A 14,182-nucleotide genomic window follows, 5' to 3' on the forward strand; every position below is an offset into this window, starting at 1 on the left:
TATGAGGCTACATATACTACTCCCAGAATGCTCTCTGATTAGATACAAATATTTGCAGAAGCTTAAAAGCAAGATTGGCTGGTTTCTGTAACATGCCACTTTTGGAGCTACGAGCGGACAGGCCATCTGAAGGACATCCAATAGGATATATGAAGCTGTAGCGTTTTCAGGTAAAAGAATTATACTCTCTAGGACTTGGCTACTCTTTTGGAGGGCATGGCAAAATACTAAAAAGCAGGTGCTGACTTTTTTCTCATGGGATCGTCCGTCACAAACATGATGGATATCCCGTCCACTGTATTACAAGTTCCATTATATCCCATAGAACTTGTTATACGGCGGACAGGATATGTGTCACGTTTGTGACGGAGTATCCCATCCACCAAGATTGTAATTGGGCTCCAAGTACTCATTGGAAAGATTATTGTGAGGTGACCTCCATCGAGCACAAACATATATCCCCATCTATCAGCCTATTTATATAAGAGGCGTATATGGATGTACTGGTCCTGAAGAAGGTGGAAGGAAGTATGTAAATCCACTAAAACGTGTTTTGAGAGGTTTTAACTCAGCTGTGGACACCACAACTGGAGGCAAAGGAAGAACAGACACCGTTGTGGGTGTAAAGGAAATCCTGAACTGGGGTGTTTGGAGTATGAATGAGGTGTTATATGAGTGTTTGATAAATGCAAGTGTGAGATGGGACTGCCATGTGGGATGGTAGTTTTTTTTATATACTTTAGTTTTCTTATACTACATTTGTTCCCTTATACTATGTCCTCTGGAAAAAATGGTTTCTGTGAGGAATCATGTATAAGCCATTTAAGAAGTTTTACACAGTTATTGTGAATGCTTTGTATATGGAATTACTGTTATGTGAGACCAAATGAACAAGTATCAAAAAATAATATAAAGTATTAAAGTCTGTTGACAATATCGAATCAGAAATAAAAAAGAATCCTTTTTTATTTAAGATCACGTTTGGTGGTAAATAGTTGTAAGATGGGATATGGGTCTGTCCACTGTAGGATTCATTTCCACTGAAAAGAAGAGACGGGTTTAGCAGGATCTTTGATAATTATATGTCGTTATTTCCCCAGTTCCCATACCTGCACTTAAATAAACTGCTGGTAGCCTTTTTTCACTGATTAAGTTACTTTTGACCCTTGTCAGAAGTAAATTTCCAACCTTTCTTAATATGGGAAAAAAAACGGAAAAGCTGGTGAAAACCCTAAAAACATGCAGATTAGTAGATTTGCAGAGACTCAAAGGGGCATTCCAGCCCTGGAACTCTTGCTGACTCCTACCTTTAGCACCAGTATGTAGATCAGCAGAAAGGTGGCAAAATAAGGAAAAGCTACTATCAGAACTCTAATATAATGAGAGTGGTGCCATAATTTGTCACCGCACTACATGGCACCAAAGGGACAAGTAGATTTTTTTACAGGACCAGTAGAGTAATGAAGTAACCTTTTCCATCGACAAGTAGATATTTTATTAAATTCCACACCCTTGACTTCATCACAGTGAGTCTAGCCAATGAGAAGCCATGAGGGTGAGACTGGGTGTCTAGTACTACTTCAAGCTGCTGCAATGTCTAACTATTGTGGCCAGACAATAATCAAGAACCTACAAACCTAAAAGTAAATTCAGTGTGAGGAGGGGGCATAGCTTCATGTTGAAAACTCAATGAGAGACACTTCTGGGTGCACCCTCCTGACCCCCCAAAACCCTAAAAAGATGGCTGAAACTACCTCTGATGTCCTGGGAGTTTAAACACACATAAATGGACATCAACTGCTTGAAGTCACCAAAGACAACTTGAAAACTCACTCAATGTAGGGGTTTCCGTTCACCATCCCAGCTGCTGTATGAGGTCAGCTCTTCACCGGGTGAAGTGTGAAGCGAGGTGATTGAGTGACACACACAGTGGCACTGTGTGAGTAGGCATGGGTACAATCAGGCATATGTACAATCAGACCACTTATATTTATATGTCATCTTGGGGAAAGTGTAGATCACGCTAAAATTAAAGGCTTGGTTGGAACAGGTGCAGTGCTATGTTAGTGAGTTTTTTACTTTAAATTTTTGTTCATTATCAGCAACATGCAGGATCTGGTTTATGCTTAATTACGCATGGTTATACTTATATAGTACTAATGTCCCTAAAATGAATGTCCTTTGATGTGTGAAAGTGTGTTTTTCTGACACTCGTTAACTAGGCCTCAATTTAGGCCTAGCAGTCATGTTTTTCAAAATGAATATCTTCTCCTGTTCCCCCCCCTGCATATTTCACTGCTTGTTATTCCTAATGCACACAGTCAAGCATAACCATGCTATTCCATGCTATTCTTGATTAATCTTTCCCGGCCAAGTCACAAAATTGCAACACTACCTTAAGGTCCTTCTGCTAGCTCACTGTACCTTGTTTATTCATACTAGTTTGCAGTTGTTCATTTATCTAGTTTGTTCTACCATCTCCAGATGGCAGTAACACAAACTGGGCAAAATCATTATTCATGTAGTGGGATAAAGCTTAGGTGCTAAAGCAATATGATGCTTAATAAAACTGTGCTCTGATCTGCTTAGAATGTAACAGATGTGATCATATCATGATGATTCTGCAATTTTAGTCATTCCTATGAGAAAATGGTGTATAAAAAACATTGATTTTGTGGGAGAGCCAGGAGACTTTCCTGAAGACTTAGATGCTGCTAGGGATCCCGTCTCTTTCTCTCTTGATTTTGCTTCCCACTTGGGAGTTAGAATAATTCTGATTTTGCTCTTCTCTAATGTTTTATTTGCGGAGAGCCTTTGTGGAAATTATTATATATTTCCTTTTTTGAATTTCTGTAATAAATCCTTTGAACTGTTACAATGATCTTGAACTCAGTTGTTGAGTGGCCCTTTTACGCAATTGACCATATTTCTGATGTTGGGAGGTGTTTTACCTCAAAGACACATTGCCTCACGAAACTGAGGTTTAACACTTCAGATTTATCGAATTGTGGGTTTTCTGTTCAGGTAAAGGTTGGGGTGTCATAAGTGTAGGGTCGCCCGTGCCCACAGCTATTTAGGAGTCCAGAGTGAGTGCTGGAAAGTGGTGCTGCGTATAAACTTATCTCGTCACCACAACACACTTCTACTTTTTAAAAAACAAATGCAAGTCCATGTGAGGGTCTGCATGTTGACTTCAAGACACAAACTGCACTTAAAAAGCCTACGATGTAGAAAACTGACACTGAGTTTGAAAACGAATGACACAGCGAGGTTTACTTAGGATTTTGCAAACAAGAAAATCTCGTTTAATTTTATACCTGTCCAGTAGAGCTGTGAGGGACTAGGAGTTGTTTTGCCCTAAGAGGTTAAGTATCAAGGAAAAAATAGCATCTTTCCAAGGGCAATGCGTGTCTCCTGACTGAGCGCTCCTAACTGGTTCTGTGCCGTGGATGTAATGGTAACGTCCCGCGGCACAGTGCTCCTGTGCCGAGGACATAACCATTATGTCCCAGCACCGGAGCTTAGAGGGAGCGCTAGCGCTCCCTCCGTGTGCTTCCCCCTCACCCCCCTATGGGAGGGCTGGAAGGGGAAATCGCTTCACCTTCCAACCCCGACCCCCCCAGTGACGTCTGATGATGTCAGCGCACGATCGCGCACGGACCTCATCAGAGGTCAACTCCCGTCACGGTGGAAGCATGCTTCCAGTGTGGCCAAGGAGAAACAGATTAGTTTCTCCTCCGTACGGGGGCGCAGGGGAGGCAGAGAGGCATGAAAAGGGAAGGAACGAGTTTCCTTCACTTTTCATGTCTCAATGAGCATTCCTGCAGCAAGAACGCATAGCGATCTTGCTGCAGGAATGCCCCCTAGACACTAGGGACTTTGTTTATGTTAGGTAAACAAAGAAGGGGAGCGACCCCTTAGGCAAGGGTCGCTCCCAGGGGGGCAGTTTTTTTTATTAGGTCTTTTCTTCCCACCCTGGGGGCAGATCGGCCTATATTAATTAGGCCGATCTGCCTCCAGGGGGGCCAGACGCCACTAGACACCAGGGATTTTTTTAAATTGTATTTATATTGATAAGGCGTGTGACCCCTTAGGCAAGGGTCGCTCCCCGGGGGGCAATTTTTTTCTTAGGCCTTTTCTGCTACACACCCACTCCCCTGGGGCAGATCAACCTATATACATTAGGCTGATCTGCCCCAGGGGGACTGAAGCCATTAGGCACCAGGAATGTTTTTGTTTTTTTAATTTATATTGATAAGGGGAGTGTCCCCTAAGGCAAGGTTTGCTCCCTGGGAGGCAATTTTTTTATTAGGCCTTTTCTGACCTCCCCCTGGGGGCAGATTGGCCTATAATAATTAGGCCGAGCAGCCCCCAAGGGGGAACAGAAGCCACTAGACACCAGGGAGTTTTATTTTATTTGCATTGATAAGGGGAGTGACCCCTTAGGCAAGGGTCGCCCCCTGGGAGGCAATTTTTTAATTAGGCCTTTTCTGACCTCCCCCCGGGGGCAGATTGGCCTATAATAATTAGGCCGAGCTGACCCCAAGGGGGACAGAAGCCACTAGACACCAGGGATTTTTATTTTATTTGTATTGATAAGGGGAGTGACCCCTTAGGCAAGGGTTGCTCCCTGGGAGGCAATTTTTTTAATTAGGCCTTTTCTGCCCCCGGGGGCAGATTGCCCTATATTATTTAGGCCGATCACATGGGATTTTTTATTTATTTATTTATATTGATAGGGGGAGCGACCCCTTAGGCAAGGGTCGCTCCCCAGTGGGGGTGGGGGGGGGGGAATTGTTTTTAGGACATTTGGGCAGATCTGCCTATTTCTATCAGGCCGATCTGCCCCCGGGAGGGGGGCAGAAACCACTAAGGCCCAGGGACTGGTGTGTGTGTATGTGTGTGTTTTGTTCGGGGGGCAGCTCCTTGGGCAAGGGTTGCTCCCCATGGGGGCACATTACTGTTGGCCATATCTGCGCCCCTTGGGGGCAGATTGGCCTATTTTTGGAAGGCCCATCTGCCCCCAAGGGGGGCAGAAAGCCCAAAAGAGAATTTTTTTTTCAAAATATTTTTCAAATAAATGGGGCCAAAGTTGTTCTACCCACCAGCCGGCAGATGGGGCAATTACCCCCAATCCAGACCCCAGGGGGAAGAAAATCTACTAGATGCCAAGGAATTAAAAAAAAAAAAAAAAATAGTGTGGTGGTGGCTACCAACCAGTATGGGCATGGTTATGCCCCCACCACAAGTGAAGGCGATAACAGTCTTTCACATCTCCCCCCGCACACTAAAACATCTTATCCCACGGCAAGCAAGAGGACATTTGATTATTTGGGGGTTTGGTTTTACATTTGGGCCATGAGAGCTAGGCTAACTCTCAAAATCGTCCCACTTGGAATGGTGAGGGCTGCACTTTTTGGACTTTGAGACGCTGCCATGTAGAAGAATCCACAAGACCTAGACACATCTGAAAACGAAACATCTGGGTGAGTCCAGGGTGGTGTGCTTCACATGCACCCCGTACCATTTTCTTACCCACAATGCCCTGCAAACCTCCAACTTTGCTGGAAATCACACTTTTTTCCACATTTTTGTGATAGAACCATCCGGAATCTGCAGAAATCCACAAAATTCCTACCACTCAGCATTGTCTCATCTATACTGATAAAAATGCTGCCCCACTTGTCAGCCTAAAAATGTTTTCTTCCAAACTGCCCTTTTGGACCCGCTTTGGTTCCCCCTCAATTTCAACATGTTTTTGGCTCTTCCCTGTCACAGGGACTTGGCCCACCTACACAAGTGAGGTATCATTTTTACCAGGAGACTGAGGGGAACGTTGGGTGGTAGGAAATTTGTCCCGGTGCGGTGATCCCGAACAGAAATGTGGGGAAAATCTGATTTCTTAGCTAAATTTGAGTGAGGTTTGCTGAGGATTCTGGGTAAGAAAACACTGGGGGATCCACGCAAGTCAGACCACCCTGGATTCCCTTGAGTGTCTAGTTTTAGAAATGTCTGGGTTTGGTAGGTTTCCCTGTATGGCTGCTGAGCCCAGGACCAAAAACCCCGGTAAACCCCCCCATCCGCAGGTAGTTTTGTATTTGATAATTTTGATGTGTCCAGATAGTGTTTAGGGGCATTTCCTTTCTCGGGCACTAGGCCTACCCACACAAGTGAGGCACCATTTTTATTGGGAGACGTGGGGGAATGCTGGATGTGGAAATGTGTGGCTCCTCTCAGATTCCAGAACTTTCTGTCACCAAAATGTGAAGAAAAAGTGTTTTTTGGCCAAATTTTAAGGCTTGCCAAGGATTCTTGGTAACTGAACCTGGTGAGAGCCCCACAAGTCATCCCATCCTGGATTACCCTAGGTGTCTATTTTTCAGAAATGCACAGGTTTGGTAGGTTTCCTTAGGTGCCGGCTGAGCTAGAGACCAAAATCCACAGCTAGGCACTTTCCAAAAAACAGCTCTGTTTTCTTTGGGAAAATGTGATGTGATGTTGTGTTGTGTTTTGGGACATTTCCTGTTGCGGACACTAGGCCCACCCACACAAGTGAGGTACCATTTTTATTGGGACACTTGGGGGAATGCTGGGTGGAAGGAAATTTGTGGCTCCTCTCAGATTCCAGAACTTTCTGTCACTAAAATGTGAGGAAAAAGTGTTTTTTAGCCAAATTTTGAGGTTTGCAAAGGATTCTGGGTAACAGAACCTGGTGAGAGCCCCACAAGTCACCCCATCCTGGAGTCCCCTAGGTGTCTAGTTTTCAAAAATGCACAGGTTTAGTAGGTTTTCCTAGGTGCCAGCTGAGCTAGAGGCCAAAATCTACAGCTAGGCACTTTACAAAAAACACATTGTATTTCAATGTAAAAATGTGATGTGTCCATGTTGGGTTTCCTGTCGCGAGCATTAGGCCTACCCACGCAAGTGAGGTACCATTTTTATCGAGAGACTTGGGGAAATACAGAATAGCAAAACAAGTGTTATTGCCCCTTGTCTTTCTCTTCATGTTTTACCTTCCAAATGTAAGACAGTGTGTAAAAGAGGCGTCTATTTGAGAAATGCCCTGTAATTCACATGCTAGTATGGGCACCCCGGAATTCAGAGATGTGCAGTAACCACTGCTTCTCAACACTTTTTTTGTGCCCATTTTGGAAATACAAAGATTTTCTTGATACCTATTTTTCACTCTTTATATTTCAGCAATTGAATTGCTGTATACCCAGTATAGAATGAAAACCCATTGCAAGGTGCAGCTCATTTATTGGCTCTGGGTACCTAGGATGTAATGGTATTTTGCTTTCAAACATCTGACATTGCAGAAAAATGTTACAGAGAAAAACGTGAAGAAAAATTGCTGTTTTTTTACCTCAATTTAAATATTTTGTTTATATCCGCTGTTATTTTCTGCGGGAAAACCTTGTAGGATCTACACAAATTACCCCTGGCTGAATTCAGAATTGTGTCTACTTTTCAGAAATGTTTAGCTTTCTGGGATCCAGCATTGGTTTCACACCCATTTCTGTCACTAACTGAAAGGAGGCTGAAAGCACAAAAAATAGTCAAAATGGGATATATCCCTGTAAAATGCAAAAATTGAAAAATTGGGTTTTCTGATTCAAGTCTGCCTGTTCCTGAAAGCTGTGAAGATGGTGATTTTAGCACTGCAAGCGCTTTGTTGATGCCGTTTTCACAGAAAAAAACACAAGCCTTCTTCTGCAGCCCTTTTTCCCATTTTTTTGCACAAACAAAAAAACCAACAAAAAAACGTTTTGCTGTTTTTTGGCTAATTTCTTGGTCTCCTCCAGGGGATCCCACAAACTCGGGGTACCTCTAGAATCCCTAGGATGTTGGAAAAAAGGACGCACATTTGGTGTGGATAACTTATGTGGACAAAAAGTTATGAGGGCCTAAGCGCGAACTGCCCCAAGTAGCCAAAAAAAAAGCTCAGCACAGGAGGGGAAAAGGCCTGGCAGCAAAGGGTTTAAGGTTAAGTACTCGTCTCACATGGAAACCACATTTATTTTGTATGATCCAACAAAGAGCTGCAGTACCCTGCCAACAAAAATACAGACCCAACGTTCATGACTTCGTTCTTTTAATTAATTCAACTAGAACAGAGAAGACATTTGTATCACGCTGCATACTAGTGCCTGAAAATGTTATTGGCAGTGGAACTGCCCATTGCTATCAGTTCGTCAATTGCAATGTTAAATGATGGCAGCGAAAACTCAGTAGGCAGAACAACAGTGATACAGAGTAGAGCCAAATGGTGTATTTAATGCCTAGACCAAAGCCAGGCTTACCTTTGTAATGTAGAAGTTTTTGTACATTTCAACTAGAACGTGAAATAATATTAGTCACACTGCACTTTGATTCACACATGTATATTGACATGGAGCTAATGCAATTGAAACTAAATCATTATGTTTTAAGTGTGTTTTTCTGGCTTGTGCTAAATAGACCTCAGTTAGACCTGGACACGATCTTGTTAGAAAATTATGCTGTTTCATGATGCTCATTCTATGTTTTTAGCAGCAAGATGAGTATTATTTCTGAATGAGCCTGTTCTCCAAGAGTCTACTAGAAGGAATCATTATGCAACAAAATGTAAGGTCTGTCCCTTCCCACTGGGTATTCCACTCATAGTTAATGGTTTTCTGTTGTTTATGTAACTAGTTTGTTCTACTACCTCCAGGTGGCATTAGGTCAGAATGGGCCAATCAATATTTATTTAGTGGGATAGTGCTGAGGTGATAAGATTATGTGATGTTTTTAAAACGCGATTTGTTTAAGCAACGATCGTCGGATCATACCGTGACGACTTTGCAGTTTGTGTAGCTTCTATGGAAGAAAACTGTCCTTGAACTCTAGAATTTAGGGGTAGGTTATATATTTTGGTCTCTTTTAGGGGTGCTGTCTGATTTCGTACTAATTTTACTGCACACTTGAGACTAAGCATTTCTTTAATTTTTGTCTATATAGTACTTTGTTATTTTATGGCCTTCACGACAAATTACTTCTGTGCAATTTAACTGCTGCATTTGAATTTACTATATCCTGTATTGTACTTTGAAATTTGTAATACCTACAAAGTTTTTCTAGAGTCTAATCTCCATCTCCCTTTTTGATTAAGTCCTTTCTTTTTGATTGTACTTTGAAATGTTGTTAAAGCAACTGACACTTTGCATGATAGAGTGCGAGTTTAACACAGTCCCCCATTCACCCAATGTTTCAGCGCACTTTTGTATTGTAGATTTCCTGAGGTCCTGTTTGCCCACAGTAACAATATTATGGATGGTGTTAGAGAAATGATTCACAGTGGGTGGAAAACAGATCGTACACCATTCCCTGAACAAACATGCTAATACAGTCACATTCATGTAAAATCCAACAATACATAGGTCATCTATCCCACTATTTGAGGGCAGATGAGGCAAGCCCTGTCCCCTGTGAGATTTCAGTGATCTAAAAGCGCAAGGCACAGTCCTCTTAAGCTTGTGGAGAGCTATGTAATCATAAATCCAACATAACGCCCAAGGAGAGAGCTTGGCCTCAAAAGGGGCTCTAGCCCCTCACAGCCCATGACCCTGTACTGCAGGAGGGTACTAGCCCATCATGGCCAGTGTGCATACACTGCAAAGAAGCTCTAGCCCTCATAGCCAGTATTGTCACACGTGATAAAGATTCTACCGTATCACTATAGGAGGTAATAGTCTCTAGAAAACAGGGATCTCACATTACAGGACCGTGTTTTCCCCTCCTAGTCCATAAGCCCTGACCGCAAAAGGATTCTAACTCCTAACATTTAATGCTCTCACATCAGGGGGGAGAGAGAGATGTCCATTAGTGGTTGGAAATTGTTAATACTTTTTTGGTTTTATCAGCTTATGGTCCTCACTAACAAAGGAACTCCTGGTGGCAGTACCTGACAACCGGGACGTAAATGGACAGGCATCTGGTTCTGTGGGTTTTGCTGCACCTGAGCTATTTTTCTGTTTATGTAGGGTGACGTAATTTGTAGTAATCTCTGGGGTTCCCCGCCACATTTTTCAATTGACCTAATTTTTCATTTACGTCATGCAGGGTTGAAGTAGCTACTCTTCAAAGAAAGAACTGATTTCACAGGCACCCCTGTTTTTTTGAATTATGAAATTTTTAGGAAAACGCAAAATCACAATTTCTTTTAACCTAGCTTATGATTTATCATCTTATCTCTCTTAGATCAAACTAACTGCTGCATGTAAGCAGGCACGGCTGTTCCGCAAAATATAGAGAAACGTGGGACCGAGCAGCTACCTGCTCAATGGCATACATTATCCTGTGATGACATGAAATAGTAGAGGTGGGTGAGCCACTCAAGGCTTGAGCTAGATGTCTGGTTCTAGTTCAGCTCAAGTTCCTCTTAGGCCCTCAAGCCCAAAACTAGCTGAGCTTTAATGTGACTTCTGTCTGCCACCCACTCTTTCATGTGCCAAGGATTAAAGACAAAACATTCACCTTTGATGTAAAATAGGCAAGAGAAAAAAAGACACCCAACTAGAGGTTGAAATGCATATTGTGAAACCATAAAACATAGGATCAATCCCAGATTTCATGCTGGACCAAATCGGGCAATGCGAGGCAATTATTTTAGTTCACTGGTCTCCTTTTTTATGTCTAGCTTGAGAGCACGTCTGTAGCCAGTCCTTATGTAAGCAACCGAAAAAGAGCTTTCATAAGTTTACTGAGAGAGGAGAATAGGCTCCACCCACATGTTGGTGTTCCTGAGCAGAGAACTTGATTAGATTTGATTAAATAGACGTTGTGTGCTTCCTCTGAAAAAGAGTGCTCACGTTGCACTTTTTTGCTTGCTTTTAAGCTTATGCTACATACACCAGGACTGTATAGGCTATGGTGGCAAGCCAATGGTCAAGGCTAAAAGCCTGATCTGTTAAAATTAAACCTGACGCATTTACTGCGAAGAGCATATGTTTAAGCGTATAGCCAGTTAATGGTGGATTGGTATTACTCCGTATTTAAGCCCGCAGAAAGGTATTTTCTTATATGTAATCCTACAAATTACAGTAGTGGGCAAGGGTTTTGGTTTTAGTTACCCACTGTGAAAACCCGTAGGGAGAGAACTGTGCACTGTGATTATTCCTATTAGGCCCTCTTAAGAGAGATAACATTTTGCTTTGCCAAAGTACCTTTGTATACCTCTGTAATTTTGACTGTGTCCCTGATGGTTGCATTGTGAGGAAGTTTACATTCTATTTAGTAGGCTTGCATTGGTCATGGTGACAAGTCAACGAAAATGAAATAGAACTGAATGGTTCACTTAGAAAGGTTTGTCTATTGCCATAAGCCTGATCTGTTTGTTATGAATAATTATGGCAACAGTAGGAGGCCTGGCCTATTTACTGTGAAAATAATTTGTTAAAGTTAAAAGGACTCAAACAATGGATTATTATCACACTATTTTAAAGGCTATAAGCAGGCATTTTATTCCGGGACATCATACACATTAGAGCATTAGAAAAGCTTTTGGTGTTGGTTATTCACTCTGACAAACTCTACTGTTAGAAGATTTTCACTGTGATGATTCTTGTTACACATATTTGAGATGGACTTTATATTGGCATAGCAAATGTAATTGTTTGCAGATTTGTAATTTTATAACTCTCTAAATGATGGCAGCCAGTTTATGCACACTTCAGTAGGCCTGTGTTGGCTACGATGTCAAACAAATGGTAAATGCCATAAACCTTTTAGGTTCATAGGGAAACGTTGTGTCAGATTCCATGGGTTTGAACTGTTTATTATGAAATGTTATGACAAAACTAGTAGGCCTTTCGTACCTGGTTTGAAAAACGCATGTTAAAGGCAATAGACCTTTGAGAGTGAATTGTTGTTACACTGTGCTAAAGGTTATAATCAGGTATTCTGTTACATAGCATCTCACATATAACCACAGTAGGCGAGGGTTTTGATGTTGGAGACCCACTTAAACATATTATTGAAGTGTAATAATTATCATTATGCCCTCTTGGAAGAGATTTTATAGTTTTGACAACTGTAATATTGTATATATTTGTAACTTTATAACGGTATACCTGACAGCTGCCTTGTGAGGTCTGAGTAGGTTATGGTGCCAAGCCAATGATAAAAGCCATAGGCCTCATTGGTTTATTGGGAAAAGTTATTTCAGGGGGCCAGAGGTGTGATCTGGTTATTATGAAGGCTTATGAGAAGACAGTGGGTCTGATTTATTTATTATGAAATACATATGTTAAAACCTATAGGCCTATAAGGGTGGATTGTTTTTGCACTATTTTAAACCTGAAGGCAGGTGTTTTGTTTAGATTAAATCTCACTGATGACTTTTGTAGACAGTGATTTTAGTACTGACTACCACATTGACAAACCACAGGAGTAGATTTACACTGTAAGAATTCTTGCTACAACCTCCTTGAAAGCCTGACAGGCTTAGCTGTCTGACAGGATCTTGTAATTAAATAATGATTGGAAAACCAAATAATCAAAACAGACTGCAGGTCTCCAAGTGACAGCAGTAGGACTTTCATGATACCGACGTAGAATATCACCCAAGTGATAATGGTGTGAGATTTTGCATGTTCAGTTGCTCATCTACCTATACACTGTTGTCAGTGGGTTAAGCACCGGTTCAAGTGATCTGTCTTCTTCCTATGACACATATGCCTTAGCTGCGCATGTTCCTTGAATGATGAAGTCTTGTAGTAGTCTGCCCTGCTGAATCAGTTCTGCAAGGAATGGAAGAGTGTACTTGCTAGCTTCTGTGACAGTGGTTTCGCTTTCCTACTGCCATATTGTACCTATTACGTAAGGAAGCAAAGCTTGTGCTGCTCCCCGATTTATACATGTCATGTGACAGGGTAAGATGTCACTGCTACTGCACTAGCTGTACGTGCCCTCTGAAAGAGGGAAGCTTTGATTGTTTCTGCCCAAGATGCACAAGTTCTATGAAGAAGGGATGTTATTACTGCCATTACCCTATCATATAAAAAACAAAGCATATTTTAAATGTACTTATAATATAATTGGCCAGTGATGCCCCCTGAACCAGGAAGTCTTTCATAATATTTGATGTGAGACACTGACACCTATGGTCCTGGGGAAGGTGCCTGACCTAATAGGAGCAATATTTGAGCATTGAAACATGTCAATGGAAAAGAGAATCCACATAGGGTGCTTGGCCCTTCTGTTTTTTTTCATTTTAATCTCGTGCTACAGAGATCTAATAAAGCATTTATAGCTCATCCAAAAACTATTTTAATATAGGCTGACACTTTAACAAAGTACGACTATAAATGTCATCTCAAGTGACATATTCTCAAGCAAACTAGGGGACTCATAACTAAGAGACTGTACAACGAGTGAACAGCAGTACTCTCTTGGTTGCAGATACTGATCATACACTTTATTATTCTCTTCACATTATTCAATTTTCTAAGCAGTTGCGGGCCCCCAGGGTTCCCTTGACCACAGGTTGTTGGCCAGTGCCGTAAGAGCTTTGGCTATTTCTTACAAGAGTTTTTTTTTTTTACTTCTAGTATGTTTATGTATGTTTACAGAGAGCATACAATAGTTCTTTAGTTACACTCACTCCATCTTTAGTGTGTTGACTGTCTACATTGTACTCTTTACATGGGCTCTGTGTGTTACGGAATACTGCGCTGCAGCTGTCTATGTTGCATCTTTGTTGTATTGTGAAGCTCGGTATAAAACTTTTCACTACACAAAAGAAAGCACAATTTACATTGCCAATACGTGTTTTAATGAATAAAAGATTGAACCCTCAAACTATATGAGCAGAATTTGCTTTTGGTTTTACATGCGAAACAAGCATTTTTTAAATGGTCTAGACAGCTTGTAAAATTTAAGAACATACCTGACAAGTGGTTGTGTAAAACACCTTTGGACAATTTTGGAATTTTAGACAACAGCACTTTGCATGCGGAGGTTTGCACCCATAATGACACTGTCATTAGCAAATCTACAAGCCCCACAATGCAGCATGCTCTTTGCTAAGAAATGAGATATGAATGTTTCTAGTTTAATATTTAAACAACTATCACTTCCAATTAATGCTAACGAATGCAGTGATATAATGATAACGGAATGCACTAGAAGATATATCATATTCTTCAATAATGCTCCTTGC

At 41.5% G+C, this 14,182-nt stretch overlaps 1 protein-coding gene across 1 annotated transcript in view; it reads right to left on the bottom strand.

Annotated features, from left to right (window-relative positions):
• Positions 1-14,182, bottom strand: part of LOC138295709 (GDNF-inducible zinc finger protein 1-like) — a 194,666-nt gene that overhangs the window by 179,809 nt on the left and 675 nt on the right. The window lies entirely within an intron of this gene.

The sequence above is a fragment of the Pleurodeles waltl genome, chromosome 5, assembly GCF_031143425.1.
Source record: "Pleurodeles waltl isolate 20211129_DDA chromosome 5, aPleWal1.hap1.20221129, whole genome shotgun sequence".
In the NCBI taxonomy this organism is placed as follows: domain Eukaryota; kingdom Metazoa; phylum Chordata; class Amphibia; order Caudata; family Salamandridae; genus Pleurodeles; species Pleurodeles waltl.